The sequence below is a fragment of the Podarcis tiliguerta genome (genome assembly GCF_965153285.1).
Source record: "Podarcis tiliguerta genome assembly, chromosome: 11".
NCBI classification, from domain to species: Eukaryota; Metazoa; Chordata; class Lepidosauria; order Squamata; family Lacertidae; genus Podarcis; species Podarcis tiliguerta.
In genome coordinates, this window is record NC_139544.1 from 23,349,257 (window position 1) to 23,365,374 (window position 16,118).

Here is a 16,118-nt window from a genome sequence, read left to right on the forward strand (position 1 = left end):
TCTGATGGAGTTTGCGAAAAGTGCTCCTGGCTAGGTCTTACCCTACCATGAGGCAGAGTGAGGCAGCTGCCTTGGATGGCAAATGTTTAGGAGTGGGGAGTTGATAGAGCTTTGTGTGCCATGTGGCCTAACCTAAGCCCTCTAAGAGAGCTTGCTTATTTCAGTTGCAATGGAGGGCAGTCTGGTTGGCTTTTGTACATGGAATGGAGAGAGGTGCCATTTTGTTGACCTCAGACACCAAGATGTCTCTCAGCCCCCACCCACCCCACATTTCTGGCCACTGCCATCACCATTTTAGCTCCATCTTGAACCACTCCAAAGTCAAAATCAGAGGATAGTATTAAAGCCTCTATTTTTGTACCTGTCCATTTCTTCCCTTTTGTCTCCTTTCCCTTATTACCTTACTGACGCTAATTGCCTCAGTCTTGTCTGGGTTTTGCTTCAGGCTGCTTGCCAATATCAACTTCTGTGCTATAGCCAGGCAGATATAATTAAACCATGTTGAAGAACTAGACCAACAAAAGTTTAATTGTACAAAGTTTGTGACAAAGAACATCTTGGATGCATTCCAATACACTACCCATTTTTTTCTAGATCTTGTACAGTTTTACATTGAATCTGCTGCCCAGGATTTGAATTTTTTTTTTTAAAGTTTTAATTTCACAAACTTTGCAATAAACAACATGCTGGATGTATTGCAAGACACCATTCTGATTTCCTAGATCCTCTATGTGTTTACAAGATTGAATTAGCTGTTGTGGTTGCTGCTTTGACCTCACACATGTTGTTTCTGATTTCTGGCAGTAGACATGGCACTTTATCTCTCTCTCAACAGTGGGTGGGACAAGCAGCTCAGCGGGCAAGCATCTCACCAAGTCCTAGAGTTCATCATTCCCGCCTTCATTCAGACACATCCATGAATCTGTCTCTTACCTCTGACACCAAGATTTCCTTTGTTTTTGAACAGTGGGCTCTCATCAAACCAATAGCCAAGCATCAAAAAAGAAGTTTCTCCTTCGCTGCTGCTAGCACATCTTACGCCCATTTTTTCTTTTCTTTTTCCAGTGTTATTACAACCTCATGCAGTATTCAAAACAGCAAAGATAAAATTAAAATAAAAATGGCAACAGGTACACAAGGAGGAGAGAGGGGGCAGTTCTTAGCTATGGAATTTCTCTTGCACAGCCACTTTCATATAATAACTGACAGTTACCATGCTGGCTCATAACAAATGCCAGAATCCATTTTAGGGCAATAGGTTGGAGCAGGCTTCCTCAAACTTGGCCCTCCAGATGTTTTGAGACTACAATCCCCATCTTCCCTGACCACTGGTCCTGCTAGCTAGGGATCATGGGAATTGTAGGCCAAAAACATCTGGAAGGCCAAGTCTGAGGAAGCCTGGGTTAGAGTGTCAGACTAGAACCTAAGAGATCAGGGTTCAAATTTCCACTGGGCCATCAAGCTCACTGGGTGACTTTTGACCAGTCACTGTCTTTTTTCAGGCTAACCTACCTCACAGGCTTGTTGTGAGGATTAAACTAGGAGGAGGAGGAGAATCATGTACACCACCTTGAGCTCTTTGGAGAAGAAGGTGGGATGTAAATGCAGTTTGTAAGTAAGTAAAAAAAATGAAAATACCTTCATTAAGCCATCACAACATAGCATGTAGGCTTTCAGTTTCAATAGGGTGTAGGCTTTCAGTAACTCTGAAGCTTGCACACTGTTTTGTGATTTGGTTGGCCTAACAAAGATATTTACACATAGTTGTTAAAAATCCAATATAACCTATGTGTATTTTGTCATTCAGCGTACTGTGGTTCCTCCAGCAATAAGCTATGTGAATGGAAAATGTCAGTAGGCTGGACGCCGAAAGCTTAGTAATGAAGGACTGAAAGTTGTATCACTGGTTTAATATTTTGTGAGGTTTTTATGATAGAAGTGCATTTGGTGGTGAGTTCTAAGGCTTAAACATGCCTTGAGAACAGTTTTAAAGAGTGAATGTGTAAGCAGGAAATGAGCTACTTTAATTATAGAGCAATGGGGTGAAGATAGAGAATGTTTACACCTGGTAATTTTATTGCAAAATAAAGCTGCAACTGTTCCTCAGTTGTTGCGTGGGAACCTTCCCCTCCCCCCCCTTTAGCAGGCTGCTGCCTCTCTGCTGCAACAATAAATTTATCCTAGAGCCCAAGAGCAGTTTTTCATGCTAGGAATATGTTTGTTTGTTTGTTTTACTTTCCTCCCTCTCCTCTCCTTGACTTCACCTCCACAATCTATCCTGGAGATTCTTCTAACCCTCCAGAACACATTTGGTGTGGGTACAGGGCATGCAGAGGAAAGGAGGGAGGAAGTCCCATTTTGTGCTATTAAAAATGTTACTGTTTCCCTGATCCTGGTGTGCAGCACTCAAGCAACCCACAGTTGGTTGGGTTACATTTAATGACAATCAAACAGAACACACTTGGGGACCAGGGAAGAAGGAAGACTCATTCTTGTGGTGTAGCCAGTGTGGTGTAGTGGTTAAAAGTGGTAGTCTCGTAATCTGGTGAACTGGGTTCGCGTCTCCGCTCCTCCACATGCAGCTGCTGGGTGACCTTGGGCTAGTCACACTTCTTCGAAGTCTCTCAGCCCCACTCACCTCACAGAGTGTTTGTTGTGGGGGAGGAAGGGAAAGGAGAATGTTAGCCGCTTTGAGACTCCTTAAAGGGAGTGAAAGGCGGGATATCAAATCCAAACTCTTCTCTTCTTCTTCTTCTAATGCCTTGTCAAGTCATTACACCCTGACACATCCTCTGAAATAATCTGGTGAAAAAAGTAACCCTAACTGAGTAGAGAAATAAAAGAAAGCTAACCTGACTGTCTCCCCTTCCCCAGTTAGTGGTACTAGTCTATACTTACATTAACATTTGAACATACAGGTGTCTCATGACTGCTCTCCCTGACTCTTCCCATTATACTAGCACTGGGTGTGTGATGAAGGAAAAAGTCAATAAGAACACGAGGAAAGAATTTTCATCCATTGCTTTGTGCGAATGTAATTTGCAATATTAAAATTTTCTACACTTTCAACATCCTTTCTACCTGGTACTTTTAGAGGCAGGATTATTTTTTTAAATGGTTGGAAAGCACAGAGAATGGAAATGTTCTTGCTGAGCAAACAATAAATGCAAGTACCTTCCTACTCCCCCCCCCAAAAAAAAATGAATGCAGACTTGCTGCTTGAAAAGAATTATCATTACGGCGTTTAAATTAACTTCTGTACCTAAAGGGGATTTAACTTAAAGGAGAGACTTGTTCCTTCCCCCCCAAAAAAACTCTGTATATATGACGTGCCTATGGAGCAAGTCCACTGTAATAGCACATGCACTCAGACTTCCAGCTTCCCTCCTTCCCTCTTTATGAATTTCCTCTGTTTCCATTATTTCATCTCTTTCCCCCAGCATATCTTGTCAAGCCATCTGTATGCGGCCACATAATTTCCTAACCATCCTGCATAGCTTTGGAGCAAAACATTACACAGCTAAAAGGAAGCTGATGAATGCTTTAGTGTGAAAAGCCAAATAGCATAGGTTAGTCCTTGAACTAAATAAACTGAGTAACTCTAGTTAAACCATGACTGTAAAAACAACAACACATAGTAGTATCCTTGTGCTTTGAATTCAGGACTTTTCTGTAGAAGTACAGAATTGTGCATTCTTTTTTTACCATAAACGTTCTAAGTATACAGTCATCCAAATTTTATACTATATGTGGATTGAATCATCACAGAAAACACAGCCCAGGTGATTATTTTTTTCTTGAAGGAGGTGGTGGTAAATATTTCCCATTTCTTAGTCATGTGAAGGGTTAAAAAAAAGGGCTAAACATTCATACATTTTCAACAAAAACCTGGTTAAAATAGGGTGTGCATAAGTCAGCTATAGTGGGACGTGGGTGCAAGTCTGGCAAGACTGGTCCGTACGGGCAGGGGTACCTTTACCTTTACTTTAAGTCAGCTATATTCATTGCACATACTAGTCTTCTCATGCTTGTTCAATTAACACATGGAGAGTAGTGTGAGGATACTTACTGTCCTTGGCTCTGTCCATGGGGCGAAACATAAGAAATGGAATGTGTGTAGACGAGGGCAACTGAGATGATCAAGGGTCTGGAAACCAAGCCTTATGAGGAATGGTTGATGGAGTTGGGTATGTTTAGCTGGTAAAGATGCGACTCTACAATTCCATGATTCTATAATGTTCCATCAAGTGGGCAGAGGCTGGAGGACAGGGCTGGTTTGAACACGCGGAGGGATCCATGAAAAGAGGGCTTCTGTGGAATGGTTGTGTTCAAACATGACTGGGGGGTTTACACTTTACAGTGTTAAAAGAATGTGTATTCCTATTTGATAGTGTCTTCAAGTGTCCTTTCTATAATCCAATCACTTCCTACTTTTATTTCAATCTCTAAATTTTCTCCCTTAGCGAGTTCCACTAGCATTTAAAAGTATCTATTTAATATCCTATTTCTCTCTCTCTCAGCTTGCTTTCGTATTAAGCCTTTGGGAAAGAGATGCCTTTCTTGAAATGCCTGTGGAAATACCGATCTTACCCACGCCGACCACTGAATTCAGGTTGACTCCAAATGAAAAATAAATTATCAGGTGTGCACTTCATGTGAAACCAGCACTAGGTCTCAAATCTGAATCTAAATCAAACCACGATCATGTCAAATTGCTGCGCGTTTATGTTACTATGTCTTTAAACCTCACTGTGGGAAGAAACATCTTGCAGCATTTGCTGTTTCCAAGTTTAATTGGTTTTATCTGTTTCTATCATCACCACCTTATCTCCACAGACAGTTGCACAGATAACATTTGGAGATGAGAATTCAAGTCCAGCCACACAATGTCATCTGACAATTAAATGTTATTTGATAGTTCTGTCTGCATCTCGGGAGCTGCAGCATTTCCATCTCTGGTTGATAGTCTTTATAGCATCATAAAAGTGTTCTCAGGGGAAATCTGGATTTGGATGACTTTCCGAATGGGAAATAGGTAGAAAAATCCTGAGTAAAATGCAGGTCAGACTCCAGTAGCAAGTATAATAATTGGCTATTGGCTGATGACTATGCAGTTCAGGTCTGAAAGAAGTTTGTTTATTTCATTGCATTGAATCTTATATCTTTCTGACATGGAAGGTTATATTTAATATTGTGGGAGGGATATTAAATGTTTCAATATTGCTTTTCTTGTGGCTAATTAAATTTTCCATGGAAAGGCTATATAGAAAGGTACAGTGTGTTTGAAATCGTTGGCTGCTACTATCTCAAGACATAGACTAAATTAATTGCATTTAGTCCTCCCTAAGTGATTTACTAGCTGATTAGGCAGTTCTTCTGTTTTCATGGATGTTTTGGCTTTTTTCCTAATGTAGCACTTGATTGAAGAAAAGCAAAGCATTACTCAAATCTGGGGAGAAAGAATTATGTGACATTTGACTCTCTCTGCCCCCCCCCCCCCGTGTGTGTGTAAGTGTAAGCTGCTGTACGCATCTTTAGGATTGGCTTATTTCAGAATTTCACCCAGTTCTGACAGTAAGTTTTCCTAAAGGTTTTTTTGTGTGCTTTAAAATGAAATGTGGAACCATCATACTGCATTCTGTTATGCTGTATCCTTTAAAATTACACAAAGTTCAGTTGTGCTTTGTACATAGATTAAATTAGCCAATAAATTCTCATTTTTTTGTTTTATGCAAATCAGGGCAGAAACAATAGGATGACAAATGGGATTGCTAAGTGAAGCAGTGATCAATACAGAGTGCTGTCCATTTGGGTAATGGACATCTCTGTCATATTGGCTGCTAAAGGATTCCTCTGAGAGTGCGCCATACTACAAAGTATAAACTATAAAGAACTCTTAGTATAAGTTTCATAAATACAAAGCTCCAGAGGCCAGTTTTTCAGATGCTAGGTTTAAATGCTTCCTCCAAATTTATTGATGGTTTCCACAAATGTCGCCAAAGGAAAAGAGCAAGGTTTAGGATCTTACCTTGCTAGCTTCTCAAATCAAGGTTTTCTTTGCATGATAGCAGACTAATATATTTCCTAAGATGTATTTCCTCACGTTGTGACCAGATTTTGTAGTATTTCACAATAAGTTACTACCAAGGCACATGGCTGCATTCAGATAATCCTCCAGATTTTATTTGACTCTGTGTTACAGTTCCCCCTACTTGCAGCAAACCACAGGTTGCTGTTATATTTGAACTGACATCAGAATGAAACCCTGATAAATTCTGTAAATCAAACTGTAGAAGTGATTTGCCAAGTGACAAACCTTCTCTTTTGAAATTAGTGGCCAAAATGTTATTTATTACATACAAGTGCTTAGTTCTAGAATTATTGATTGGATGCAAAGCATAATGTGACATTTTTAGAGTGCTACAGTTTTCTGAAGTGTGGTTTTCCAAAAATGTTTTCAGATTCCTTACATAAAGAAGTCAATCATTCATAGACACTAAATTTATTTCATCAGTAGCCACCCACTGATTTCTGATACTCTCGTGTTCACAACAAACCTTGTCTCATCACTTACTGCTTTCAGACAATTATCCAAGTTTCCTAATAAACTTCAAACTTATTACAGCTATCTCAAAACTACACATTGGAATCCCACATCATTCCATTATCCCCCCCCCCAACCCTCTTCCAGTAATTTGAACAAAAGGAGGAAAACCTGTGACTCAGGTGTGGTGAGTGGGGAGGGACACATCTGTCAGCAAGCATATTAAGTAAAGCTTCTTCCTGTGTAGTAAACAGAAGTTTTGATTTCAGTGGTAACAAAACAATGCCTTATAAATTAAAGCTCACACCATTAATATATTTAGGAGTGAATGTTTGAGGGCAGGACCTATTGCTTAACATGTTTCAGCTTAAACATGGATGCATTTATTGGCTAAAAAAATAATCTGATGTTGTATACTCCAATATTTAAAGTGTCTATGCTTGGTTATTTTTAGTAGAAATGCACAGATACATTTCACCATGCTCTTCTTGTTCAAAATTATAGTGTTTGTATGTGTGTGCGAGCACAATTGCACATTCTGGATAGTTTGAGGAGCAGGAATTTGGAAAAAAATACTTAGCTCTGAAAGGATTATTATTAATTTATTAAATGTTTACCTTTTGATTTTGAACTAAGTTATTTCCTTCCCTGTTCCCTTCAATTAATCTCCCCCCCCATCCCATTCACCTTCATTCCACACTTTGTTTGCAGTATCTATTGTTATGTGAGCACATTCACATTACATGGGATATTTTTGAACTTTGGTAGTTGAACTGAGCTAAAAGAAAATCCTCACACAATCACACCTTGTCAATAGGGACACAGGGCTGATGCAGACATAGATCAGCTCATACCTTAACTATAATTCAGAGATTAAGAACAGGTGGGGGAGCCTAAATTTGTACACAGTTCTTCTATTGGAAACTTAACTATATTTATGTATGGGTGGCACTGTGGGTTAAACCACAGAGCCTAGGACTTGCTGATCAGAAAGGTTGGTGGTTCAAATCCCCGCGACGGGGTGAGCTCCCGTTTCTTGGTCCCTGCTCCTGCCAACCCAGCAGTTCGAAAGCACGTCAAAGTGCAAGTAGATAAATAGGTACCACTCCAGCGGGAAGGCAAACGACATTTACGTGCACTGCTCTGGTTCACCAGAAGTGGCTTAGTCATGCTGGCCACATGACCCGGAAGCTGTATGCCGGCTCCCTTGGCCAGTAAAGCCAGATGAGCGTCGCAACCCCAGAGTCGTCCGTGACTGAACCTAATGGTCAGGGGTCCCTTTGCCTTTACCTATCCCTCCTTTTGACTTGTTAATGAAATGTCTAAAGCAATTAGCCCATTAAAAAAAATGACAATATAACAATTTGAAAACAGAAAAGCACAACAAGTTTTTAAAAAGTTATTGGGAGGAAAAACCAAATTGCATAAGGGAGGTCAAAGGGTTGCTGAAAGAAGAAAACAAGTACTGTATAAGAAAAAACAACTAAGGAGAGAGCACACTTCTGATGGCGATGGTAAACATTGAATGGCCTCTCCTGCTAAATGTAGCAGATGGAATTTGCCAGAGCAGTTCAGCTTTGAAGGTGATACCCGGCACTTTGACTTGATCCCAGAAATGTTCTAGCAGCCACAGCAGCTGGTATAAAAGAAGAGTTGTGCCAGCGCCCATTAAGGAGTTGTGCTGCTGTGTTTTGAACCAGCAGAAGTTCGTGAACAGTCTTCTAAGGCAGTCCTATGTTCAGCATGTTACAGTAATCCCATAAGTTTTGGTTTGTTAGTCTCATCTAGCCCATCACCAGTTTTGGACAGTGGTTCAGAATCCTCACTGCTTCTGCACGGAGTTAGATATAAAGCGTAAGTAGATCTGCATATTGTCAGCATATTGATGACAGAAGATTCCAGGTGATGCCCTCTATTTGTTTCCTGTATATGTTGAACAGCAAGATGGAATCCTGCTAGACAGCAAGTGGAAGTTTCTTGCACCACAATCTTCTAGGCATATTTCTCGGGGTCCCATCTGAAGCAAGCAGCCCAGAAGGAGACTGTGACAGACAGTATTGAAAGCTGCTATGACATCCAGCAGAACCAATTGGGGCACACTCTCATTCCTGGCATAGATAACCTGCCAGGGCAACCAATTCCATCTCAGCAATCTGAAACTAGACGAAAAAACAAATAAAAAATGCATCCATGTAATCTATTTAATTCGGGGGGGGGGGGGGAATAACTGGGTTTTTACATTCCATGCAACACCTTATACAAAAATGGAGTATTATAATCTGTCTGGAAATTATCCACTATGATGGTCCAGTAAGGATTTTTACCACAGCTGCTTTAAAATGTGTTAGTATTTTCCCTTCTCTCAAGTAAACAGATATCACCACCCCCCACTTCCCACTCAGCTACTGACCTCTGTCTGCCTTCAGCAAGGGAGGGTCAAGGGTCAAGCACACAAGTGTTGACCTCATCCTCTAAGAATTCTGTTCACATTCTTAGGCTGTTCAAACGGAACGGTATCCCTAGATACAAGTAGTAGTTAAAGTAACCTTAAGGCATATTTTGAATAACTGTATTTGATGCAGTATTCGAGTTGCAGTGGACTTGGCTTGCTATAGATAAGAAATAGGCATTTATATTACTTTGTTTCATTTAACAAAATTTATATAGCACTTCATGGTTTGCAACCAACCACTCCCAGCACTAAAATTATCAATAAAAGATGTTACTCTGTCCTGTAGCAGTATTGACCATACTGTCTTATCAGGAGGAGGATAGAAAGACTGACTTATTGTGTATCTTTTGCCCAACATTTTATTCCATACTACTTTGTTTTATACACAGCTCTGAAATGCACCTTTTATTCTTTTCATAGTACAAATTTATCTGCATATTGGTGTCTTCCCTTCTAAACTTGTAGAAAAGCTTTTCTGTTTCACATGAATGGAGTGAGATGCATTGGTAGATTACTGGTAGAATCTTTCTCACACAAACCCTATTGAAATGAATTGAGAACACAGAAATCCAGTGTCTGAGGAATTATACCCAAAATATGCAGTGGGAAATAAGTGGAAGGGGGAATAAAACATGCATATACAGTGTGATCAAGAGAATGTATGTTGTTTTATGTTCCAGCATTTAATTTGACCACAAGCTATTGTTGTTCTTAATTTTTTTCTCCTTTTTTAAAAAACCCCCCTTAGATTTATCATAGAATTGTAGAGGTGGAAGAGACACTGAGGGTCATCTAGTCCAACCCTGTGCAATGCAGAAATCTCAGCTAAAGCATTAATGACAGATGGCCATCCAACCCTCTGATTAAAAACCTCCAAGAAAGAAGAGCCCACCATTTTATGAGGGAGTCTGTTCCATGGTCATACAGTTCTTACCATCTGAAAGTTCTTATTGCTTAATTGGAATCTCCTTTCTTGTAACTTGAAGTCATTACTTCAGATCCTACCCTCTGGAACAGAAAAAAAACCAAGCTTGCTCCATCCTCCATGTGACAGCCCTCTTAATTTCAGGTTCTTGGGTTCAAGCCCCACAGTGGGCAAAAGATTCCTTCATTGCAAAGGGTTGGACTAGACGATCCTCGCAGCCCCTTCTAACTCTATGATTCTATATCTCCTCTCAGTGTCCTCTTGACCAGGCTAAACATATCCAGGTCCCTCAATGGTTTCTCTTAAGGCTTTGTTTCCGGACCCTGAATCCATCTCAGTTGCCCTCCTCTACGCATGTTCCAGCTTGTAAATATCCTCCTTCAATTGTGGTGCATAGAAATGGACACAGTACTCCAGCTGTGGTCTGACCAATAGAATAGAGCAGTACCTGCTTGGCAAAAGCTTTTCCAGTTCCATACATTTTCTAAGTCAAACTATATAATTCCTTAAAATAATACTTCAAAATCGTTTTCGTAGGGGAGGGTGGTGATTTTAGGAACATAAGAAGCTACCATATATGAGACCATAACTTGAATTCATCTAGCTTAGCATTTATTGTCTTGGCATGGGGAACTTAGAGCTCTCCAGATGTTGTTGAACTCCAACTCCCATCAGCCCATCCAGCATGGCCAATGGCCAAGTATGTTTTGAGTTGTAGTCCGATAACATTTAGAAGACCACACATTTTGCATCCCTGATCAACTCTGGTCAATAGTGGATCTGCAGGGTTTCAGACTGAAATAGTTCCCAGCCCTACTTAAAAATTCCAGGGATTGAACCTGTGGTCTTTTGTATGCAAAAGCTTGAGGTCTATCGCTGAGCTACTGAGTGATGTAAATAGAGCTTGGCTCTATATATACCATTTGTGTACTGTGCAAAGTGAGTTGAATGTAGAAATCTCAGCATAAACAGATATTCCGCTTACATATCTGCATGTATACTGTACCTATTTCATTAAAACAGCTGGGCTGAGTAACATGCCGAGCTACTCATTTATAAGCCTTTGGATTTACTCTGCTACTGTTCCCTTCTAAATGTAGAATGTAATCTTTGCTAATTTGTTTTCATTGTTTCCTCTTAATGGGACTGACTGCATGTGATCAGCTATTACAGCTAGCTGTCGGATAGATAGTTGAATGCTAATGTTAAGGATATAGTTTGACCAGACAGTTCAGGTAGATATTATTAATCTTCAGAACTGCAGTTCCAATATTAATAAGGTTGTAACTTAGGGGCAAACTGGACTTGACTTCTTGTGAGGTTTGGGTCTGACTGACTTAACTTAAATCTCAAATATAATATTTTATGAATTATACAAATTTAGTGTGTCCAATATAACTGTGGCAGATGGAAAGTACAGGTTTCTGTTTTAGTGAACAAATGAGATAAGAAAGAATGAGAGTGCAGCTCACGGTTATCTTTGTGTACACAAAGCTTAGGCAGGTGACGTTTACCAGATCAGTCTATCTATCACAGTAGATATCTATTGGTAGATATCCATCTACCACAGTATTGTATGTTTTGAGTGGGATGTGTCTTTCCAGGTCTCAGACATTGACAAGCCTTTCCACTGCTACCTTTTTAAAAAAAAAATATTGGTAATTTGAAGATTGAGCCTGAGACCTTTAGTATGCAATACAATTTAATACAACTTGCATAGTTTTAGAAGTTCCACACCCATCTTTGTCACATTTTGCAACCTAATTTGCAACAAATTATTTTTATACCTAACACCAACAACATTCTTAACACCATTCACTTTTGCCATCTGCCTTGTTCTCCTCTATTCACTTGTTGACCAATTTTCAGTCTATCTAGTAAAATGGATAAGGTAATTCCCAGCTTTCAGCGACTCTTGTCAATATTGACTGCTGCCAGTGAAATTCAATAATCTAGACGGGCTCCCTGCTGTTTCACGTTTTGTATAGTTAAGGTAGGGTACCCAACTGCTTGCTTATTACATTTTGTAAACTGGTTTCGCTCAGACTGGTCTGGAATACTGATATTGTGGTGAATGTATCCATAGGGGGCATATTCTGCACTATGGGCCTTTGTGCCTGACACCTCAGGTCAGACAGCTCAGAATTAATGATAAGATTTAAAAACTAATAGGGTGTTATTTATTACACTGGCCCTGCTTGAGTGAATCCGCTTCCAGTGAACTAATGTGATCAGTAGAGATGTATGATAAATTCTCTCTAGCCAGTTCGCCCCCACCCCACCAGTTTTGGGGAAGTAGGTTCAGAATTGCATGCCCTTGTTTGTGGAGTTACACCACTGCATTAGCAACTTGCCATTCTTCTGTTTTTTTAATTTGATGCTATCGTCAGACTATTGCCCACTTTGCCCAGGTTACCTGTGTACAGTAGCACTTACGTATATTTATTAAAATGATGACAAAAGGGAGTCTTGATATGACCAAGATTCCCTTTTACATGTTTTCAGTCAATATATACATATATTGATGGACTTCGGGACAAGAAGAGGAAGTAACTATATCCTGAAAACTATGGCAAACTGTGCTTCTGCCAGTTATAAAATTAATTTTAAAATTCTCGAGAAATAATATCAAAGTGAGGGACATCCAGTCTTCTTTCATCATTCACAATTGATTGCCATCTGGTTTTTGGTTTCTTTTTGTGCATCTTTTGCATTAAACTCTGCAAATTAGTGCTTTATGCTATGTAAGCTCTCTTATCTTCACTTCAGTCTCCTGCCAAAGAAGTTGGGGAAAGCGCAGCTAGGCTCATTTGGTGTTTTTGATCAAACAGGCAGGTTTCTTTTTTCCTCTTCTTTAGAATACTGTGCATTTATCTTTGACTTCTGGTGATTTCTTTCTTGCTCAAATTGGGATTGTATCAAAATGTGAGTGAATGTCAGCCAGAACGTACATTACGGGCTGTGGGCAACTAACGTTAATTTCAGCACTCTAAAATCTTTTGGCAAGAGATTTCAAAGGAGTAATATTGTTGCTGTAACAATGCTGTACCATCTTTATCCTATTACAGAACTGAGAGGGACCCCATGCAGTTGAGCAAAGGATACACAGGAGGCATTGTTTTGAAAAGCAACCTTTCTGGCAGCTTGTAGAAAAATACATTTCGGATTGGAGGGAAAGGATGATATAACTCCAAAGATTTGCACACAACTGCAGGAGCAGCTGAATGGAAACTCAGCTGGAAAGAACAAAGAGTGAGAAGAATCGAGCAACAAGGCTTGTTTCACCATAGAATCAATCGCCCCCAAAAGTGAATATCTGTAGCAGTAAAAATAGTTAGGCTGCTATCTTAGCCCCACTTAACCCGGAAGAAGCCCGTACAGAATTCTGTAGACATGGTTAGTATCGTAGCCTTAGTCGTTGACTCAGTGGGTCACTGCATCTGACTGTTAACCAGAAGGTTGGTGGCTTGACCCCACCCAGGGATGGCTGTGGGCAGGATTCCTGCATTGTAGGGTATTGGACTAGATGGTGCTCAGGGTGCTCTTCCAACTCTACAATTCCATGATTCTATCTGGGCAACCCAACTTTTCATGCAAAACTAAGAAGAATGCTAGTGAGCCTTCTGTGATGGTCACATTTCCTGCACATACCTCCTTGTATTCATGGAAAGCGGTGGGTTGCTTATTCTCTGGATCACGTAGTTATTTTTTGCAGATGTTGAATTGCTTTCATGTTAACTGGGAATCAATAAAAACATAGGGTTGTAACTAACTAAATCTTTGTGAATGTGGAACAACACCTGCAAGGACACGCCCTCACAGATTTGCTCTGATGGTTCCAAACCAGGTCCAAGAGATATATTAGCACAACCCAAATCTATGGATGAAATAAATATTCCACACCATCCAGAAGGATGCAATGGCAGATACAAAGGGAAGCTTGCTAACGTTGTCCAGTTGTAATGCTCAGCTGGAATAGTTTGGACAATAACTTACTATAGTTGCCACCCATCTTAGAGACCAGGTGCCTCATTGCTAGAATTGTAGGAAAGATGATACATGTGTTGATGGAGATAAAGAGGAAGGCTCTGCATATCTGTGACAGCTACATACTCATCAAGTCTGCACAGCACTGCCTTAGTGATGAATGGCTTTCCCAGATGTTGTGCTTGGGCTCCAGTTTGACCTGTGTGATTCATTCATTTCCACACGGTAGCTGTCGTATATTGCTATTTTATGTCGTAGCTTTTAAAGACCTTTGTGCTGTGCCCAGAGAATGGAATGAAAGGAGCAGATGAAAGGTCTGAGGGGAAAGGACACATTTGGGACCTCTGACTTTAGTGGAGGTCAATGTGTTTGGGTTAAGATAAGTAAGAGGAAAAAAAAGAGCAAATTATTCACCGTATGTTGTTTTCCAATCCAGACTAATCACTGCCTCAAAAAATATATCTATCTATCTTGTGATATGCTTGCTTGGTGCCATCTGTCCCTCTCTGTGGGGAAGGCACAGACTAAGCTGGAAAAATAAGTGGCTGAGGGGATATTGGGGGTTTGTGACCTAGAATCTACAGCTTACAAACCGATTTCTCTGCAGATCCTCAGTCTTCATAGGATTAGGTGGTATATACCTTCTGTCCCTCCGTGTGGCTTTAAAAACCAAGAAAAAGTATATCTGGGAGAACTCCCTTTGGCTAGAGATGTGCCTATGCAGTCAAGTTTTACGTCTCTTGCTACAGTCCTATATATAGTTGAGCTCAATGCAACTCACTGAGCATGAGTGAGCATGAATAGCATCACACTATAATAACAAAAGTTAATAGCAAAACATTAACTCTCATATCTATGTTTTTTTAAATGCAATTCTTTTACGGAAAAGCTTTGTAATGTTTAATTGGAAGAGTGCTACCAGTTCTTATTTTCAGGTAATTCAACTGTTTATTTCCATTCAATGGGATCTGAATAACATGCTCCTAGCTAGAACTGAGGGTACTGTGATTCAGGGCCACAGTCATTTTGTCATTTTTTTAAAAAAAAAATATTTTAAAGGAGGACGTGTTACTATAGGGTGATGTTTACCCTGCTCCTCTCCATAGCTATGTGGTAGAGTTGTCACTTAAACAGGTAGATAAAATGCTAAATGAGAGTCCTAAATATGGTGAGGGTGGGAGTGTTTAAGTACCATCCTATTTGACATTCCTTAGTGTGGGAACTTCTGAAATGCATATTGTAGCTTAACAATACTTATTCTTTCACCAGGCTGATAGTAAAATGTAGAACTGAGGAATGCAAATTAATTTATTAAGTAGGTAATTTCTTGCACCGTTAAAAATTTGATTACAGACAATAAATAAGCCTCATTCTTCTTCTTGTAGGACTAATATAATGATTTTATCATTTTAGTCTAATGCTCTTTGTTTATGTTGTTGGAAATATGTTCATCGACTACTGATTTGAATTTGCGGAGAAGTGTAGGAATGTTATTCAATTATGTGCTTTGAACAGTCTCTAGATAGCATTTTCGAAAAGTCATGTCAGCACACTGAAATGCTATGGTAGCATGAAGGGTATATTGAAATAATGTACTGTATATAAATAGACATATTTTAGAAGCATGACTACTCAGGTCTTTCACGCCCAAAATTCTTCTCATCCTTATGAATGTAGAGGTCAGTCCTCAGTCCCCCCCCCCCCTTTAGCACTGAAGAATTCTGCTTTTCGGTGGGAAGGATCCGGGTTTCAGCCATCTCTTCAAAACAGTTTTTACTTTTGTGCTGAGCAGCTCCCACCCTAAACTCAGGCAGCACCATTTAAGAGCAAGGCCTTCACATTACAGATAGGTGGAAGGGGGATATTCCTTTGGCTTAGGTAATGCATAGTGCAGGCAGCCCAAAGATGCATGCAGTCATGACTTCTCACAACAAACCGTTACAGTTAAGTAAAAGCAATGGTCAGTGCTAAATCTGCCAAAGGAAATTCACAGTTATGACTGAAAATCTAGGTTGATGCAGCAGCCTTAAGTTAAATACATTTAACACATATCATTTTAATTACTGTGATGAAATAGGCTTGCTAATATCAAATTTTCTTAAAAAGCGAAAAATGTTTTAGCCATTTTTGGTTTAATTTCCCATAATATTAAGTGGCAGGGGCATGCAGCTTCTGTTTTCCCAAGTTTTCCAAGTTAGCCCGTCTCTGAA

The 16,118-nt window shown here is 39.8% G+C and overlaps 1 protein-coding gene and 1 long non-coding RNA gene across 4 annotated transcripts in view; one reads left to right on the forward strand and one right to left on the reverse strand.

The window, feature by feature from the left end:
• The window catches only part of EFNA5 (ephrin A5), a 217,681-nt gene that overhangs the window by 97,491 nt on the left and 104,072 nt on the right, over window positions 1-16,118 (forward strand). The window lies entirely within an intron of this gene.
• Window positions 7,908-9,230, reverse strand: LOC310660175. The gene is made up of 2 exons (XR_014503273.1): window positions 8,955-9,230; window positions 7,908-8,703 (listed from the first exon to the last, which is right to left on the reverse strand). It is a non-coding gene; the product is annotated as an uncharacterized lncRNA (long non-coding RNA).